Source organism: Bos mutus, chromosome 21 (assembly GCF_027580195.1).
Source record: "Bos mutus isolate GX-2022 chromosome 21, NWIPB_WYAK_1.1, whole genome shotgun sequence".
Lineage (NCBI taxonomy): Eukaryota > Metazoa > Chordata > Mammalia > Artiodactyla > Bovidae > Bos > Bos mutus.
Genome location: NC_091637.1, coordinates 45,463,980 through 45,485,203, shown reverse-complemented (window position 1 = coordinate 45,485,203; position 21,224 = coordinate 45,463,980). Strand labels below are relative to the sequence as shown.

The 21,224-nt window shown below is 40.9% G+C and overlaps 1 long non-coding RNA gene across 2 annotated transcripts in view; it reads right to left on the bottom strand.

Moving 5' to 3' along the window:
• The window catches only part of LOC138984399 (uncharacterized), a 355,695-nt gene that overhangs the window by 116,439 nt on the left and 218,032 nt on the right, over positions 1-21,224 (bottom strand). The window lies entirely within an intron of this gene.

Here is a 21,224-nt window from a genome sequence, read left to right as displayed (position 1 = left end):
AAAGATGGCTGCAGAGAGGTCCCCACTCCCAGCAAAAACTGCCTCAAAATGTGCCATCATTTTATTTACTTTTTAAAAATGTTTATTTATTTGGCTGCACTGGGTCTCAGTTGTGGCGCATGCACTCTGGAATGCACGGGCTCAATAGCTGTGGTGCCGGCTCAGTTGCTCTGGGGCAAGTGAGCAGGGAACCAAACCTGTGTCCCCCACATTGCGAGGCGCTTTCTTAACCACTGGACCACCAGGGAAGCCCCTGTGTCCTCACTTTAAATCCTAAAAGTCAAGCCTCCACTCTGGAGAACAGAAAACTGTGGAACTGGGCCTATTCACAAGGCACACATTTGTAAACCCACGACAACCATGGTTTAGCTATGGATCTACAAAGCTGAGGGGCTTCCCTGGTGGCTCAGCCAGTAAAGAATCCACCTGCAATGCAGGAGATCAGGGTTCAATCCCAGGGTCAAGAAGACCCCCTGGAGAAGGAAATGGCAACCCACTCCAGTATTCTTGCCTGGGGAATTACATGGACAGAGGACCCTGGTGGGCCATAAATTGTGGGGTTGTAAGAGTCGGACATGACTTAGTGACTAAATGACCAACTACCACCTACAGAGCTGACTTGGTTTCTTTGCCTCTCCTCTAGCCTGCAAAAGATAGCTCTTTTTCTGGTGTACTTGGAAATCTTATATTCTCCCTTATCAGTTCTCACTTTATTTCATCTCCGAGGAAGAATGCAAAGAAAGAGTTCCCAGCACGGATTCCTTCTCTTCAGATCCACAAACAGTTTAAGGGTATTTTATCATGTCTTCTCAGAGCACTGACTGATAGAAGGAACCTGGTTCATCAGACCTTCATGTATATTTCTGGTGGGGATCATCCTATAGGGGCATATCCCATGGACTGTGATAGCAATGGGGGAAAAAAGTGAAAATTGTCACCCCTAAGTATCCCAGGGAGCTGAAAAAATCTCTGCTTTAATCAATCTCTACTTTTATTCCAAAACACCTGAGGTTTGTCAAAGATGTTTTTCAGTTACACTTTGAAGGAAACGTGACAGTTAACTGCTGTGAACCAGTTCCAGCCAAACTACAAGAGCAGTGCCTGGCAAAGGAAACCCAAGTGTTTGAAAGCTGCCTCTGCTTCATTACCATGCTAAGATCTCCACCCCAAGGAGGGACTGACACCTTGCTAGGTACAGTTAGTGCCCTGTGCAAAGAGCCTGAGACACTGTGCATGTCCCAGCTGTTCTTAGAAATCTCCGCCCCTTTCCCCAGTTTCTGATGATCCACCTGCCTCTTACCCCTTAAGAGTCCCCCACTTTCCTCCCTTTGAGGAGAAGGTGTCTTATAGCATGAACTCTCCCTTTTCCATTCCTTGATCAATGAATAAAGTTTCTCCTCTGCTTTGCTAAAGCTGGTCTTCTTCAGTTGTCCTGAACAGCACCAGGCAAGGGAAGGACCCAGCTGGGGTTTACTAGATCCGAGAGGGTCGGTAACAGAAACAGTAGTAGAAACTGAAATTTCCTAGCCTGGGGTGTGGAAAATCAAGGAATAATAGAAAAATAAATGCTAAATATTAAAGAAGTACATTTAGACCATTACTCTCCATCAATATTAAAACTGGATCCAAAAGAAATAAGCTGAAACAGTGCAATAAGAAATTAAACTTCAAAAAGTAATTTTCTTAACTGTAATAGAAATAAATTACCCAGAGGTAGAATGTTCTTCATTGTTGGTGTTCAGCAGGGTGAGTTTTCACCTGCTGGAAATAGTTTAAATAGAGCTGAGCAATATGCAAGACAAAATTTTAAGATTAAAAATCTATGATTCTCTGATGACATACTAATCAGAACTTTAATGTCTAGTTCACCATATCATGATCACAACATTAATTCTAAAACTGAGATAAGAAATAAAAGCATAACTACTTCCCTCCAAAATTGAGATAGACTGTATATTAAAGTTGTAGCTTTGATATAAATAAGAGTGTAAACTGTTTCTATCTTTATTAAGTTGAATACTAGTACCTTCTATTATCTGTCATCTAGTACCTCTTTTTTTTTAATCCTTTATACAGGATAGAAAGCAAAGGAGAATACTTTTAAATATATTGATCTGAAGTCCTTTTGGAAATCAACCAAATACCACTTTCAAATAACAATGAAATGTATTGTAACATGATCTTAATAAGCACATTTCATAAAAAAGGGTTAGTTGCTCAGTTGTTTCTGACTCTTTGCAACCCCATGGACTACAGCCCACCAGGCTCCTGTCCATGGAATTCTCCAGGCAAGAATACTGGAATGGGTAGCCATTCCCTTCTCCAGGGCATCTTTCCAACCCAGGGATCGAACCAGGGTTTCCTGCCTTGTAGGCGGATTCTTTACTGTCTGAGCCACCAGGGAAATGTAAGGAGGAAATCAGTACAGAAAAGAAATGATGGTTGCTATAAAACCAGTGTACAAAAATGTTCCAATTAATAGCTTCTAAATAAGCTTGGTCAACAAGTGTATGTGACATTTAAAAAATGTACATTATTATGAGTTAGCAAATTGTCTATTATTTCCATTTCCTTCTGGTTACACTAGTTTTATAACAACCATCATTTCTTTCCTATACTGATTTACTCCTTACATTTCACAAAATGTGCTTACTAAAACCATTTTACAATAAGCTCTATTGTTAAAATTAGAAAACAGAAGAAATTATAACAAATACAATAAAAATCATCTATATTCCTATTACCCTCAGGTAACTACTACTAACAATTTTTTTTTTCTCTTTTTTTTAATTTATTTTTTATTTTTTTACATACACGTGGAAATTTATTTTAATTATGTAAAACATTATATAGTAGCAGACTCATTCACTTAAATATAAACTTTTTTGATTTCACAGTCATAAGTCAAGTATATCACACCACTGGCACAATTAATATACTATAGGAAATAGTTATACAGAAATATAAAACAATTTTGAGTCAACTTCCTCTCCATCTTTGGGATCATGTTTCATCAGTAGGTGTTTTTTCCCTTTTTAAATCTCATTCCTCTTTTTTTTCCCCCAAGGGATAAAAACCCCTATCATTATATTTCCTTTCAAAACATTGTTTTTAATATCTGCATATTAATATATTTTATCAAATGGATACTTAACATTTTATTATTACTAGAGATTTCAGTCAATCCCTATCCTAATCAAGAGTCAGGAAACAGAAGCCTCTGCTAGGCAAAAAGGCACTTGATACAGGGAACTAGTTGCTTGTAAAATTGTAGGTGTGAAAGAGTGAAATAAGATGGATCCCAGGAATGATTCCTAGAACTCTGGAAACACATGTGGAAATCGGGCGAGCCCTGCTGGGGGTGCTGACCTCACACCGCTCTGGCTGTGATCCAGGAAGCAGGACCACTGCCACCGCCTTTCTTGATACTCCCCACATGAGTGATGGACACTGGGTGCTTCTTTAGGAAATCTCAATGTTCCCACCACGTGTGTCAACAGAAAAGCAAGCAAACCAACTCCACCACCCAGGGTCAACAGAAAGATGAACTCTGCTTCACTTTCACTCTCTCTATATAAGTGCATCCACCTGATTTGCATGTGGATTCTCTATGGAAGGAATATCAGACTCCTGCTGGTTTTAGCCTTCAGTCTCTGCAGAGAAGAGGGGCCAGTGAACACAAGGTTGGAAGGACACTGAGCCCTAACCACTAAGTCTACCACAACTGTTGTCTATAAGGCAGTGACAGGAATCTTTGTCTGAATCACTGTTTACTTCCTTTTAGGGTAGATTCCTGGAAGTGATATTATTAAATCAAAGAATAGAAATTTTTAGACTTTTGAGAGTATATATTGCTGATTGTTCTGATGGGCGGGGCCATACTCGGTAAATCTTTATTACAATTTTCTGTTGATGGGCTGCGTTCCCTCCCTGTTATTTCACCTGAGGCCAAACTATGGTGGAGGTAATGAAGATAATGGCGACCTCCTTCAAAAGGTCCCATGCATGCACTGCTGCACTCAGTGCCCCTGACCCTGCAGCAGGCCACTGCCAATCCACACCTCTGCCGAGACTCCTGGAAACTCACAGCAAAGTCTGAGGCAGTCTCTTGTGGGGTCACTGCTCCTTTCTCCTGGGTTCTGGTGCACACAAGATTTTGTTTCTGCCCTCCAAGAGTCGGTTTCCCCAGTCCTGTGTAAGTTCTGGTAGCTCTAGGGATTAGATCTGATAGACAGAGTGCCTGAAGAACTATGGACAGATGTTCATGACATTTGTACAGGAGGCAGGGATCAAGACCATCGCCAAGAAAAAGAAATGCATAAAGGCAAAATGGTTGTCTGAGGAGGCCTTTCAAATAGCTGAGAAAAGAAGAGAAGCAAAAGGCAAAGGAGAAAAAGAAAGATACGCCCATTTGAATGCAGAGTTTCAAAGAATAGCAAGGAGAGATAAGAAAGCCTTCCTCAGGGATTAACACAGAAATAGAGGAAAACAACAGAATTGGAAAGACTAGAGATCTCTTCCAGAAAATTAGAGATACCAAGGGAACATTTCATGGAAGATGGGCACCATAAACGACAGAAATGGTATGGACCTAACAGAAGAAGATATTAAGAAGAGGTGGCAAGAATACACAGAAGAACTATACAAAAAAGATCTTCACAACCCAGATAATCACGATGGTGTGATCACTCATCTAGAGCCAGACATCCTGGAATGTGATGTCAAGTGGGCCTTAGGAAGCATCACTATGAACAAAGCTAGAGGAGGGGATGGAATTCTAGTTGTGCTATTTCAAATCCTTAAAGATGATGCTGTGAAAGTGCTGCACTCAACATGCCAGCAAATTTGGAAAACTCAGCAGTGGCCACAGGACTGGAAAAGGTCAGTTTTCATTCCAATCCCAAAGAAAGGCAATGCCAAAGAATGCTCAAACTACCGCACTATTGTACTCATCTCACACACTAGCAAAGCAATGTTTAAAATTCTCCAAGCCAGTTTTCTACAGTATGTGAACCGTGAACTTCCAGATGTTCAAGCTGGTTTTAGAAAAGGCAGAGGAACCAGAGATCAAATTGCCAACATTCGTTGGATCATTAAAAAAGCAAGGGAGTTCCAGAAAAAACATCTATTTCTGCTTTATTGACAATGCCAAAGCCTTTGACTGTGTGGATCACAACAAACTGGAAAATTCTTAGAGATGGGCATACCAGACCACCTTACCTGCTTCCTGAGAAATCTGTATGCAGGTCAGGAAGCAAGAGTTAGAACTGGACATGGAACAACAGACTGGTTCCAAATAGGAAAAGGAGTACATCAAGGCTGCATATTTTCACCCTACTTATTTAACTTCTATGCAGAGTACATCATGTGAAATGCCGGGCTGGATGAAGCACAAGCTGGAATCAAGATTGCCGGGAGAAATATCAATAACCTCAGATATGCAGATGATACCACACTTATGGCAGAAAGCGAAGAACTAAAGAGCCTCTTGATGAAAGTGAAAGAGGAAAGTGGAAAAGTTGGCTTAAAACTCAACTTGCAGAAAACTAAGATCATGACATCTGGTCCCATCACTTCATGGCAAACAGATGGGGAAACAATGGAAACAAGGAAAGACTTTATTTTTTGGGGCTCCAAAATCACAGCAGATGGTGACTGTAGCCATGAAATTAAAAGATGCTTGCTCCTTGGAAGGAAAACTATGACCAACCTAGACAGCATGTTAAAAAGCAGAGATATTACTTTGCCAACAAAGGTCCATCTAGTCAAAGCTATGGTTTTTCCAGGAGTCACGTATGGATGTGAGAATGGCACTATAAAGAAAGCTGAGCACCGAAGAATTGATGCTTTTGAACTGTGGTGTTGGAGAAGACTCTTGAGAGTCCCTTGGACTGCAAGGATATCCAACCAGTCCATTCTAAAGGAAATCAGTCCTGAATATTCATTGGAAGGACTGATGTTGAAGCTGAAATTCCAATACTTTGGCCACTTGATGTGAAGAACTGACTTATTTGAAAAGAACCCTGGTGCTGGGAAAGATTGAAGGCGGGAGGAGAAGGGGACAACAGAGGATGAGATGGTTGGATGGCATCCCTGACATGGACATGAGTTTGAGTAAGATCTGGGAGTTGGTGATGGACAGGGAAGTCTGGTATGCTGCAGTCCACGGAGTCTCAAAGAGTCGGACATAACTGAATGACTGAACCGACTGCCAGATTGATTTCCAGGAAAGTCATGCCACCTTATAAGCAAGATGTCAAAGTGCTTATCTCTCACCATATCTTTTTAAGTGAAAGCAAGTTTATTTAAAGCCCATCCCATAGACAGAATGTGGACCATCTCAGAATGTGACAGTGGTCCCTATCTCACTGTACTTTAACCATTATTGCCTACTGAGTCTCTTTTTAAAATCTTCAAGATCACCATCATTGGTGGAACTCTCATCATAACAACCTGGTCATCCCTGTGTGAGAATAAAACAAGAATATCCCTAGAATGTCCAAGGGAATTATGACATTATATCTGCCCCTAAAGATCCATTACAAATAAAGTCCTCAATAATAACAGGGCTATTCATATTGCTTGCCTTCAGAAGAGGCACGTCACAGGGAGCCCGGAGCCTCTGAAGTAGAAGGACCCCGGTGTGAGATGACAGCAGAAGATCTGCAGGAACAGAAAAGGCAAGGGGAGACATTTGAAGCTGCTTTCCCTACTGAAAACAAATGGCAGTGACCAGGTGTCAACTGGGACTCCATTATCCATCCACCTGTAACTTCCATCAGCACCTCTAAGTCACACCTATTAGGCAAACAATTGAAATAAAAGGTCTCTTTCTAAGCAAATACTTCACAGCAAGTCCATCTGGTTGTCCCAGTTCTATTCAGACTCTCACCCTGAAGTCCTTCCTATATGTAAATCCTACAGCTGGGCTCTTAGAACCCATGCTATATTTCTACTGCTTTCATAGTAAGAGTGAAAAAGAAGACTAGAAGCGAAAAAGATTCCTTAAAGAACCCACCTCTCCAGTCCTGGGTGGGTTCCAACAGCTCCAACTATACACAGTGCAGAGAACTAACAACATTATCCTGAAAAACGATAATTATCATCTCTAGGTAGTGTGGGTTCGTTTGTTTCATGAAAGCCCCTCAGATGCACTTGCTCTCTCTCTTTCTCAACCTTTCTCTTGGTATCTAGATCCTACTCTCCTCCTACTGATCATTTACTAATCCCTTCTCTTATAATATATCTTCCTCCGGATTAGTCAGAGGCTACTCCTTCCTAAAGAAAGGTCTACCATTGCTTCTGAGCTGAGGGTTTGTGGGGTGTCTATTCAGGTAGAACAGTGGTTCTCAAAATATGTCCCTAGACCAGCAGCTGCAGCATCTAGGAACTTGTTAAAACAGCGAAATCTCAGGCCCCACAACAGATCCACTGAATCGGAAGCTACTTGTGGCCCAGCAAGCCATCCAGGTGATTCTTATGCACACCAAAGTTTGAGGACTGCTGGACTAGAAGATATTGGGGTGGGTGGCACTGTGACAAGTGCACATGGTCCAGTCTTCCAGGGGGAAAATAAATTGGCTTGGATTATATGATTAGGGAAATGGGCCCAGGCAAATTCATCTTGAAAGAGAAGAACAACATGCAGCAAACTTTATGATTCTCTGGACTTCTGGTCAGCACATTCTCCTCACCACAAAAGAAAAAAAGACTTTGGCATGCAAGAGCCAATGCCAATAGAAGTGCAAAAAGGAGGCCAGAGTTCAGAATAAAATGTAAATATGACGTCACAGTCTTTAAATTTGTAAAAGAATCATACTGGGGTTTTTAAGGGACTATAGAAGCTGTCTTTAATGCTTTAACTACTATCTGGTAGAAAGGGCCCCAGATTGGAAACCAGAGGGCTGAAGTTCAAGTCTCAGCTCTGCTGGCCAGTTATTTTATGACCTTGGGCAAGTCAGGACCTCAGTTTCTTCATTTACAAAATGAATGGTAATTACATCTTTAATTAAGTCAAATCCAGTTCTACAAATACTGTTATCCTATGAGACTCTTTGTTCAGTTCAGTTCAGTTGCTCAGTCCTGTCCGACTCTTTGTGACCCCATGAACCACAGCACGCCAGGCCTCCCTGTCCATCGCCAACTGCCAGAGTCCACCCAAACCCATGTCCATTGAGTCAGTGATGCCATCCAACCATCTCATCCTCTGTCGTCCCTTTTCCTCCTGTCTTCAATCTTTCCCAGCATCAGGGTCTTTTCAAATGAGTCAGCTCTTCGTATGAGGTGGCCAAAGTATTGGAGTTTCAGCTTCAACATCAGTCCTTCCAATGAACACCCAGGACTGATTTTCTTTAGGATGGACTGGTTGGATCTCCTTGAAATGGACCTAAAACTACCCTGACCTCTTTTACCCTTGAGATTTTGAGGTTTTAAATAGGGGATGGAGCCCACCAGGTGGACATCAGGGCATGGACTGGAAAGAGCTCCTTTTATAGGAAGTCATGACTTTCAGAAAAGAGCCTTTTTAAAAACCAAGACAAGTAGTATCAGGAAAGGGAAGACTGGAGATGACCTGTGTTGTTAGGCAAGTTCTGGCAAGGACTAGAGGAAAGAGAAAAAGGAACTTACAGACAGAAGAAATCCCAGTCCAGGCTTTACAGCTAGAACTTCAACTCCTGAGTGAGGAAGTCTGGGTGAAGATGAGTGTGGGTGTGCTTGGTTGCTTCAGTCGTGTCCGACTCTCCTCTGTCCATGTCATTTCCCAGAATACTAGAGTGGGTTGTCATGCCCTCCTCCAGGGGATCGTCCTGATTCAGGGATCAAACCCATGTCTCCTGCATTGCAGAAGGCTGAAGGAGCAGGAGAGGCCCAGCAGAGCAAAGTGAAAAAGCAAAAAAATCGAGCATTAACTATTTCAGTCCTAGCAAAGCAAACAGCTTTCTGCTGAGGAACTCAGAACAATTCACATGTGTCCTGACCCTGGGTTTCTTCCTCTCAAAAAATGCTGAGTCAAGATCAAAAGAAGATGACACAGTTGAAGTTTCTGACACATTTCCTTTCACAAAGTATCCCCTTTCTCTGCTTCCCATCCAACCCCTCCAAAAGTGACTTGTCCAAGGTCACAGTCAGAACCGGGACCCAATGCCAGCCTCAGGGCTCAGAGAACTCCTTTCCAACAGTACCAACCTACATCCATCTTACCTTTCTTCCTATTATAAATGTATGTCAAAATATCATCCTTATCTGATCCCTATTTTGGCTTAGGAACAAAAGTATTGGTACCATATAAAACAGTGAACATACATTGGCTCCTCTCAGTACCAACCTGGCTCCCTAAGGAAGAAAATCATATGTCTATCTAATTTTCATCATTGTCCACTGTAGGAAGAAATAAATTTTATTAGTGTTCATTGTTTATGTCAAGGTTTGAGATTACGTTTTTTTAAGGCTGAATTTTCTCTGAGGAGTTTGCCTGGATTAGTAATTCTAAAAAATTGTTATGCATTTATTTTAATCTCTTGACCGGAGAATAATTCCTGCATAGATAAAAGCATAAGTGAAAAGCAGCTATTGTGTATGCACAGTAGCATATTTTTAAACCCTGTCCTATTGAGAAAGAGACGATAACAACAAAATGTGCCCTAAGAATCAAGGTCCATACTTTACATTACTGTGAGTTACAACGTTAAATCAATGCATGCTGGGTGAAAACTTTTCTCCTTGTGAGTGCACAATTTTATAGGTTTCTTGACTACAGGGCAAAATGCACAGGTACTGTGAGGCTTCTTAAGTCTATAATTCTTTAATAGCTCTTGCTTTTAATGTTTCCCTCCCCATTTGTTCACTAAATGGTTCTTTTTCCATTGCAAGTCAAATATAATTGAACAAGAAACACTGACTCAGTATTCTTTCTTAAAGGGTTAATGACCAATAGACAGCAAAACTAAATTAGGTGAGATGGAGGAGGAGGAGGTGCTGGGATGTACCTTAAAATCTTTTCCATCTGGGGGGAGCCTAATTGACTGTGACTAGTAATCTCTGAATCAAAATCAATATCAATATATAATAATGGAAAACAGACCCTGTCAAGGGAGATATAATCTTTCTAGTATCTGTCTTAAGGAGGTCAGGGGGACCTGGGAGAGGTTCAATACAGAGCAACAAAGATAATTTAAGCATAGAAAAAAAGCAAGAGACCCAAGAGGCTTTATAATGAAGATAGAGATTCAATGCTTCTCTTTCTACCTAGGAAAGGAAATAACATGGCCCAGAGTTAACATGGTATTTCCGAAACTTGGTTGGAAAAACTGACTAAATTAAAAGAATAGAGAAGTATAAATCTGATGCAAGAAAAGAAAGGAGTAGCAAGGTAATAAAAAATACAGAATGAGGTTACAAAAAAGAGAGAGAGAGATAGAAATTCCTATTGGAAGAAGAGGTGCTGTCAAGGTTTTCAAACAAGAGAGATGTTCAACTTTAAACCACAAACACTTGCCTACCTGCTGAATGGAATTTTCAGAATCAAGACAAACATTTCCACAGATAGCTGTAAATACAGCCTGTCTGTAAAATGATGTCTTGCCAAATCAAACACCTTAAAGGGATTTCTCTTCTTGGATATCGAGAGGGAATTCTCTGTGGAATGTCTAGTGATAACCAAGCCAGAACTGCAGGTGTCTAAGACCCAAGGAGGCTTCAAGAAGCAGGCTGAGTGCCTTAGCAAAGGCAGCAGTGCTCTATTTGCAGGGCAGCAAGGGCGACTCAGCCATAAAGAATAGACTTATGGACAAAGCAGAGGCAGGAGTTCAGTTCAGCTCAGTTCAGTCGTGTCCAGTTCTTTGTGGCCACATGAATCACAGCACGTCAGGCCTCTCTGTCCATCACCAACTCCCGGAGTTCACTCAAACTCATGTCCATAGAGTCGGTGATGCCATCCAACCATCTCATCCTCTGGCGTCCCCTTCTCCTCCTGCCCCCAATCCCTCCCAGCATCAGTCTTTTCCAATGAGTCAACTCTTCGCGTGAGGTGGCCAAAGTATTGGAGTTTCAGCCTCAGCATCAGTCCTTCCAGCAAACACCCAGGACTGATCTCCTTCAGAATGGACTGGTTGGATCTCCTTGCAGTCCAAGGGACTCTCAAGAGTCTTCTCCAACACCACAGTTCAAAAGCATCAATTCTTCGGCACACAGCTTACTTCACAGTCCAACTCTCACATCCATACATGACCACAGGAAAAACCATAGCCTTGACTAGATGGACCTTTGTTGGCAAAGTAATGTCTCTGCTTTTTAATATGCTATCTAGGTTGGTCATAACTTTCCTTCCAAGGAGTAAGCGTCTTTTAATTTCATGGCTGCAGTCACCATCTGCAGTGATTTTGGAGCCCAGAAAAATAAAGTCTGACACTGTTTCCACTGTTTCCCCATCTATTTCCCATGAAGTGATGGGACCAGATGCCATGATCTTTGTTTTCTGAATGTTGAGCTTTAAGCCAACTTTTTCACTCTCCTCTTTCACTTTCATCAAGAGGCTTTTTAGTTCCTCTTCACTTTCTGCCATAAGGGTGGTGTCATCTGCATATCTGAGGTTACTGATATTTCTCCCGGCAATCTTGATTCCAGCTTGTGCTTCTTCCAGCCCAGCGTTTCTCATGATGTACTCTGCATAGAAGTTAAATAAGCAGAGTGACAATATACAGCCTTGATGTACTCCTTTTCCTATCTGGAACCAGTCTGTTCCATGTCCAGTTCTAACTCTTGCTTCCTGACCTGCATACAGATTTCTCAAGAGGCAGGTCAGGTGGTCTGGTATTCCCACCTCTTTCAGAATTTTCCACAGTTTATCGTGATCCATACAGTCAAAGGTTTTGGCATAGTCAATAAAGCAGAAATAGATGTTTTTCTGGAACTCTCTTGCTTCCATAATCCAGCAGATGTTGGCAATTTGATCTCTGGTTCCTCTGCCTTTTCTAAAACCAGCTTTCATGGTTCATGTATTGTTGAACCCAGGCTTGGAGAATTTTGAGCATTACTTTACTAGCGCATGAGATGAGTGCAATTGTTTGAGCATTCTTTGGCATTGCCTTTCTTTGGGATTGGAATGAAAACTGACCTTTTCCAGTCCTGTAGCAACTGTTGAGTTTTCCAAATTTGCTGGCATATAGAATGCAGCACTTTCATAGCATCATCTTTCAGGATTTGAAATAGCTCAGCTAGAATTGCATCACCTCCACTAGCTTTGTTTGTAGTGATGCTTTCTAAGGCCCACTTGACTTCACATTCCAGGATGTCTGGCTCTAGGTGAGTGATTACACCATCGTGATTATCTCGGTCATGAAGATCTTTTTTGTATAGTTCTTCTATGTATTCTTGTCACCTCTTCTTAATATTTTCTGCTTCTGTTAGGTCCATACAATTTCTGTCCTTTATCGAGTCCATCTTTGTATGAAACATCCCCTTGGTATCTCTAATTTTCTTGAAGAGATCTCTAGTCTTTCCCATTCTTTTGTTTTCCTCTATTTCTTTGCATTGATTGCTGAGGAAGGCTTTCTTATCTCTCCTTGCTATTCTTTGGAACTCTGCATTCAGATGCTTATATCTTTCCTTTTCTCCTTTGCTTTTCACTTCTCTTCTTTTCACAGCTATTTGTAAGGCCTCCTCAGACAGCCATTTTGCTTTTTTGCATTTCTTTTCCACAGGGATGGTCTTGATCCCTGTCTCCTGTACAATGTCAACTAACCTCCGTCAATAGTTCATCGGGCACTCTATCTATCAGATTGAGTCCCTTAAATCTATTTCTCACTTCCACTGTATAATCATAAGGGATTTGATTTAGGTCATACCTGAATGGTCTAGTGGTTTTCCCTACTTTCTTCAATTTCAGTCTGAATTTGGCAATAAGGTTTTCATAATCTGAGCCACAGTCAGCTCCCAGTCTTGTTTTTGCTGACTGTATAGAGCTTCTCCATCTTTGGCTGCAAAGAATATAATCAATCTAATTTTGGTGTTGACCATCTGGTGATGTCCATGTGTAGAGTCTTCTCTTGTGTTGTTGGAAGAGGGTGTTTGCTATGACCAGTGTGTTCTCTTGGCAAAACTCTATTAGCCTTTGCCCTGCTTCATTCCATATTCCAGTGAAGACGTATTCCAATGAATACATCTGACAGAATGTGGTCCACTGGAGAAGGGAATGGCAAACCACTTCAGTATTCTTGCCTTGAGAACCCCATGAACAGTGTGAAAAGGCAAAATGATAGGCTACTGAAAGAGGAACTCCCCAGGTCAGTAGGTGCCCAATATGCTACTGGAGATCAGTGGAGAAATAACTCCAGAAAGAATGAAGGGATGGAGCCAAAGCAAAAACAATACCTAGTTGTGAACGTGACTGGTGATAGAAGCAAGGTCTGATACTGTAAAGAGCAATATTGCATAGGAACCTGGATTGTTAGGTCCATGAATTAAGGCAAATTGGAAGTGGTCAAACAAGAGATGGCAAGAGTGAATGTCGACATTCTAGGAATCAGCAAACTAAAATGGACTGAATGGGTGAATTTAACTCAGGTGACCATTATATCTACTACTGTGGGCAGGAATCCCTCAGAAGAAATGGAGTAGCCATCATGGTCCACAAAAGAGTCCGAAATGCAGTACTTGGATGCAATCTCAAAAAGGACAGAATGATCTCTGTTCATTTCCAAGGCAAACCATTCAATATCATGGTAATCCAAGCCTATGCCCCAACCAGTAACGCTGAAGAAGCTGAAGTTGAACAGTTCTATGAAGACCTACAAGACCTTTTAGAACTAACACCCAAAAAAGACGTCCTTTTCATTATAGGGGACTGGAATGCAAAAGTAGGAAATCAAGAAACACCTGGGGTAACAGGCAAATTTGGCTTTGGAATACAGAATGAAGCAGGGCAAAGGGGCAGGAGAGGGTGGGACAATTGAGAGAGTAGCATTGAAATCAGAGAAGGCAATGGCACCCTACTCCAGTACTCTTGCCTAGAAAATCCCATGGACGGAGGAGCCTGGTAGGCTGAAGTCCATGGGGTTGCTAAGAGTCAGATACGACTGAGCGACTTCACTTTCACTTTTCACTTTCATGCATTGGAGAAGGAAATGGCAACCCACTCCAGTGTTCTTGCCTGGAGAATCCCAGGGACGGGGGAGCCCAGTGGGCTGCTGTCTATGGGGTCGCACAGAGTCGGACACGACTAAAGTGACTTAGCAGCAGCAGCAGCATTGAAATACATACATTACCATATGTAAAATAGATAGCTAATGGGAAGTTGCTGTATAACACAGGGAGCTCTACTTGGTGCTCTGTGACGACCTAGAGGGGTGGGATGTGGTGGGAGGTGGAACAGAGGTTCAGGAGAGAAAGAACATATTCATACCTATGGCTGATTCATGTTGATGTATGGCAGAAACCAATACAACATTGTAAAGCAATTATCTTCCAATTAAATTAAAAAGAAAAAAAAGGCAGCTATGCTGATTTGCAGTCTTCAATGGCTATGTTATCCACCAGGCAGACAAATTCTTAAAGAGATACACAGGGGTTCATTGTGGGAGGAAGAGGAAGAAATCCCTCAAGGCAGAAATGGAGCATTTGACTTCCTGTTTAGTTAAGACACTTATCTGTAAAGCCCTGAGAACTGAACCGAGATTCAGTTCAATTCAGTTCAGTCACTCAGTCATGTCCAACTCTTTGTGACTCCATGGACTGTAGCACACCAGGCTTCCATCACCAACTCCCGGAGCTTACTCAAACTCATGTCCATTCAGTTGGTGATGCCATCCAACCATCTCATCGTCTGTTGCTTTTGCTTTACTGTCTTACACTTTTTTGGTGTTGTTTAGTTGCTAAGTCATGTCTGACTCATTACTCTTTAGTTAAGAGCTTATTTAAAGAAAAAGAAAATTAACTGAATAATTCAAGAGAAGAGCTGTGTCTGTCAACATTCTTCAAATGCAGACCACTGCTATTGTTTTCCTATGCCCAGCTGAATCTAAGAATCCCACCTATAATTTGGGAGTTTGGGCTTGACATATACACAGTACTATATTTAAAATATTAATAGATAACCAACAAGAACTTACTGTATAGCACAGGGAACTCTGTTCAATATTCTGTAATAATCTAAATGGGAAAAGAATTTGAAAAAGAATAGATATATGTACATTATTTGAATCAGTGTGCTGTACACCTGAAACTTATACAACATTGTAAATCAAATATACTCTAATATAAAACAAAAAAATTTAAAAGAATCCCACCTGTGTGGGATTCAATGTGTCTGTTCTTCAATCCAAGATGTATTGTGGGAATAAATGAACTTACCAAGCAGGCCTTGGGAACTGGAACTTAGATAAAGTTATGAGCCCTGGGGCTATCCTTAGTCCTGTTCTTGTCTTTTGTTCTGTCTTTTTGCCTATTCTCACATTAAAGGCTCTATCCCTTAATTTCTCCACTGGAAAAAAATATATATATATATTATGTAATTCTCTCCCCTGGCTAACTTACAGAGATGTTGCAAGATTATTAGAGCTATTATTCAAGAAAGCTTTTGAGCTCTTGATAAAAATGCGTTAGATAAATTCAATATTACAGTTATTATTTTCATTATTCACATCTATCCTTTGGCGAAGGTCTACATATAACATGTTATTATTGTCTCCTTAGGTTAATAGCAGCTTTGTCCTTTTCCCCTCACTCTTAACATCCAATGCAGTAATGATAGTATGTTTATGTATTTCCAACATTTTCCCTTCCAATTACCATTAGGCTATTTCAGGCCTATATTTTATTCACTAGATGACATACAACAATATTAGTATAACACAGAACTGGCAAATACATTAATCCACTAATGAAAATAAAATTATACTATTTATTTTCTTAATCTCTGATCCATTAGGTAATTTTTGACAGTAGTATGTTGATCATAGACACCTAAAAATATGAATTTTTTCTCTTTTGGAGCAGTTTCTCAAATAATCATTCTTCTGGAATTTGGTTCAGATCATCTAGATTTTCTTATTTTACATGAAACAATAGAACACTCAAATTTTTTAACACTAAAACTTTAGTAAATAGATTAAATTTTTATTAAGTATGAAAAGTCCACTAACACTTCCACTGGAAGGAATTAAATCAGTTCTAGTTGCCAGAGAGAAATGAAGGTACATTGATATCAAGTATCAAATTTCAGTTCCCAGAGGGCTAATTCCTCAGAGATGATCAATGAACCACACTCACCAGAATCTCCAGGGAACTAGTTAAGAGGCAGACACCTTAGACCTTGGGCTTCCCAGATGGTATTAGTGGCAAAGAACCCGCCTGCCAATGCAGGAGACACAATAAATGTGGGTTCAATCTCTGGGTCAGGAAGATCCCCTGGAGAAGGAAATGGCAACATTATTGCCTGGAAAATCCCCATGGACAGAGGAACCTGGCGGGCAACAGTCCATGTGGTCACAAAGAGTCAGACATGACTGAAGTGACTTAGCATGCACAGCAGCACCTCAGCCCTAGCCTAGACCCATTGAGTTCAAAACCATGTTGGGGTTTGGCTGGCCCGATTTAAAAATTTTAAATACAAGTACAAAATATACAAATGAAAGTGCCCTAACTGGGGCTCGGGAGTCCATGGTGTGTCTTAGGCACACCAAAGTTTGAAAGCCACTGGCCAAGGAGATACAGATTAGAATTCACAATGAAATATCACTATACACCCTCTAAAGTAGCTAAAATTAAAAAGGACTGACAACACTAAATGCTGCTGAGGATGCAGAGCAACTGGAATCTTCACATACTGGTTATGAGAGTATAAAATGGTCCAAAAGGCCTTTCTAAAAAGGCCTGACAGTGTCTTATAAAACTAAACATAAAAAAAAAAAAATACACCTACCCTACCACTTGGCAATTCCACTCAAGTATTAAGCCAAGAGAAATGAAAATTTTCTGTTCACATGAAGACTTGTACAAGAATGTTTACAGCAACTTTACTCATAATAGCCCAAACTGAAAATAGCCCAGGTATTTGTCAATAGCAGAAGGGGGACAAACCAACCATCATGTATTTATTCAATGGCAATAGAATCTGGCCATCAAAGGGAATGAGGCACTGATACAGGCAACAACATGATGAACCTCAAAAACATACTCAGAGAAAGAAGTCTTATATACAAGTGTATACACTGCATGATTTCATTAATTTGAAGTTCCAGAACAAGAGCTGCTCTATGGTGAAAAAAACTGAAACAGTGCTTTCCTCTGTCAGAAAGGAGGTGGGGGTTAAATGACAAGGGGTATGAGAGAACTTTCTGGTGCGATGGTAATGTTCTGCTTCTTGCTAAGCATTTGAGTTACTAAGATGAAAGCTTGTCAAAGTTTGTTGAATAGTATACTTAAGAGTTGCACATTTTATTTATTGTAAATTTCACCTAAAAGAAAAAATGCAATGCAATATTCAATTCTACTTTATGATGTATTATGCTGAAATATTAAACAGTATACTGATGTTTTAAACTACTTTGAAATGCATCCCCAAATTTTAGGTGAATAGAAGGTTGGACACACACACGATAAAACATCACAGTAAAATGTTAATGGTAAGACCTAGACGGTGGCTATATGAAAGTCTGGACTTCTTTTACCTTCTTTAACGTTTGGTATTTTTCAAAATTAAATACTGGATGAAAAAAAATCACTGACCTAAGGGAAACACAGTTTTCTGACTGGGGCCTAATTTTGAAGAGGTTTCTTCTGTCTCCATCTTCAGGTGCTGCTGCTGCTGCTGCTGCTAAGTCGCTTCAGTTGTGTCCGACTCTGTGCGACCCCATAGACGGCAGCCCACCAGGCTCCCCTGTCCCTGGGATTCTCCAGGCAAGAACACTAGAGTGGGTTGCCATTTCCTTCTCCAATGCATGAAAGTGAAAAGTGAAAGTGAAGTCACTCAGTCGTGTCTGACTCTTCGCAACCCCATGGGCTGCAGCCTACCAGGCTCCTCCATCCCTGGGATTTTCCAGGCAAGAGTACTGGAGTGGGGTTCCATTGCCTTCTCTGCTGTCTTCAGGTACCTCTCACCAATACCACCAAGGAGGAAGGAGTCATTCTGATTGCCCTCAACACCTCAAGAACAGGGATGCTCAGACTTACCCTCAATGGAAAGAATTGTCCTTGCCACAGTTCTCCTTTCACCCTCTCCTGAACACCAACTTTGAGTCTCCTTTTCCTCATTGCTGTAAACTTTCTGCACTTCATTTTGTTTTCTACTGAGAAACACGTTTTTTCTGCTTGTGGGTTTTTCAAACACTTAAAACTTCACCTTTAGCATGGTGACCAGCCTTCATTTAACACACATCTGAATGGTGCTTGCTTTGGAGAGACAACTAATAGCTCATACTGCAACAGCTCTTAACTCTTGGGTTCTCAGCATCACACTCTTTCATAACTCTCTCAGGGAATGATTTTGGTGAACCAGCCTCTGTACTAGACACACTCTGCTGAACACAGGAGATGAGAGCTTGCTTTTTAAGTTCTGTTTGTGATTTTGGACTTCCCTAATAGCTCAGTAGGTAAAGAATCTGCCTGCAATGCAGGAGACATAGTTTGATCCCTGAGTTGGGAAGATCTCCTGGAGAAGGGCATGGCAACCCACTTCAGTATTCTTACCAGGAAAATCCTATGGATAGAGGAGCCTGTGGGCTAAGGTCCATGGGGTAGCAAAGACTTGGGCACAACTGAAGTGATTGAGCATACATGCAATTTGCCTTACTTACCCGGTTTCTCTCCTTCAGATCAGGCATAATTAGCAGGCAACTGGCAGGAAGATACTAACAATTATCAGACTGCCATATTCGATTCTGTAATAGACATATTACGGTGATCCATTAAGTAAAAAGGGTTCCTGAAATCCTGTAAGAATCACTTCTTCCTGTATGGAAACAGTTAGGTCTGTTGTTTACTTGAGGTCCTAATCTATCATGGTGGGCTAAAAGATTATTCTAGTGGGTGGGACTGCTGAAGGTCAAGTTCATGCTTTTAAATCTTTGGAAGATATATCACTGGTTTAAGACAGGTTAGTACAGAAAAAAGGGTAGTCTTATTTGAAAGCTTTCTCATTTTATACTTATATTTGCAAGATTCACACTTTGACTTTTCAACAAATTACAAAAGTAATTTACTACTTAATGTAGGACATTTGGAAAACACAGAAAAGCATAGAATGAAAATAACAAAATTCACCTATCATTCCACCTCTGGAGACAAATGCTATTGCCTTTTCAATATATGTTGTTTTTGTTTGCTGTGTTTCAGTTACCTCTATCTGACACCCACTTTTACACATAAGAATTATTAACTATTTGCTTTTATTTTATATATTTCTATGTGATATTATTATATTACTTATGTTATGTTCCTATTCCAGGAAGTGTTCAAGGCAACTTAAGTCTCTAACTACATTCATGATGTTTTTATTTAATATTATTTTTCATAGATAATAAAACTAATCAGCTCTGTAAAATATTCAAATAATTAAAAATATACTTAGTGGGAAAAGCATAGTTCTTACTGTCCCACTCTACAGCAATATCATCATTAGTAGATTGACATATCTTTTCAATTATCCCTTTCTGCTTATTAAAGTAGACAGATATAATTTTTATAAAAAATTAGACTATGCTATACATATTGCTCTATAATTCATTTATTAGTAGACATTAAGATTATTGGGCTTCCCTGGCAGCTCAGTCAGTAAAGAATCTGCCTGAAATGCATGAGACCTGGGTTCAATCCCTAGGTTAGAAAGATCCCCTGGAGAAGGAAATGGCAAACCCATCTTGCCTGGAAAATTCCATGGACAGGGGAGACTGGCAGGCTTCAGTCCATGGATTGCAAGAGTCAGACACGACTGAACAACTAAACCCACCAGATTATTTTTTAATTCCTGGCTATTATATTTAATTATGCAATGGTTATATTTCAACAGAATTAAGTTGCATAGAAGTTAGTCTGAGTAGGGTATCTGTGTAACAATCAATCTGAACATCTCAGCTATTTAAGTCAAAATAACTCATTGCCTGTTCACATCATAACCTCACACAGGTTGGTGATGGGCTCTGTTCATTCAGGGCTTCAACCTCCTTCATCTTATGACTCCTCTCTTTTGTTGGTGCTTGCCCTCCTCTGCATTCTGCCTATGGCTGGGGAAATCAAGAGACTATCAAAAAGATCACACATCCCCTTACAATCACCTAAGCCTGGAGGTGACCTACATCACTTTCATTCATATTCCACTGGACTAACTAGCCACATGGCTCTATCTACATGCAGTCCAGGCACATACCAGGAGAGAAAAAGAGCACAGGCATTGGCTGCCCCTAATAGCTCTCATGACATGTTTACTAAACTTACATGTGCATGATTGTATGCTAAGTCACTTCAGTCATGTCTGACTCTTTGCAACCCTATGGTCTGTAGCCCACCAGACTTCTCTGTTCAAGGGATTCTCCAGGCAAGAATACTGGAGTGGATTGCCATTCCCTCCTCCAGGGCATCTTCCCAACCCCAAAATCAATCCCAAAACTCTATGTCTCTTGCATCGGCAGGCGAGTCCTTTACCACTAGCGCCACCATGGAAGTCCTACTAAACTTGAAAGTGTGAAAGTGTTAGTCACTCAGTCCAAGCCCATGGACAGTAGCCCATCAGGCTCCTCTGTCCATGGAATTCTCCAGTCAAGAATACTGGAGTGGATTGCCATGCCCTTTCCAGGGGGTGTAGATCCAGAGATCTAACCCCACTTTCTGGCATTGCAGGCAGACCTACCATCTGCGCCACCAGGGAAGCCTATAAACTTACACCATAGGATAAATTCATAAACATGGAATTGCTGAGTTAAAGGTTCAGTTCAGTTCAGTCGCTCAGTTGTATCCGACTCTCTGTGACCCCATGAACCGCAGCACGCCAGACCTCCCTGTCCATCACCAACTCCTGGAGTTCATCTAAACTCATGTCCATCGAATTGGTGATGGCATCCAACCATCTCATCCTCTGTCGTCCCCTTCTCCTCCTGCCCTCAACCTTTCCCAGCATCAGGGTCTTTTCAAATGAGTCAGCTCGCCGCACCAGGTGGCCAAAGTATTGGAGTTTCAGCTTCAACATCAGTCCTTCCAATGAACACTCAGGACTGATCTCCTTTAGGGGGACTGGTTGG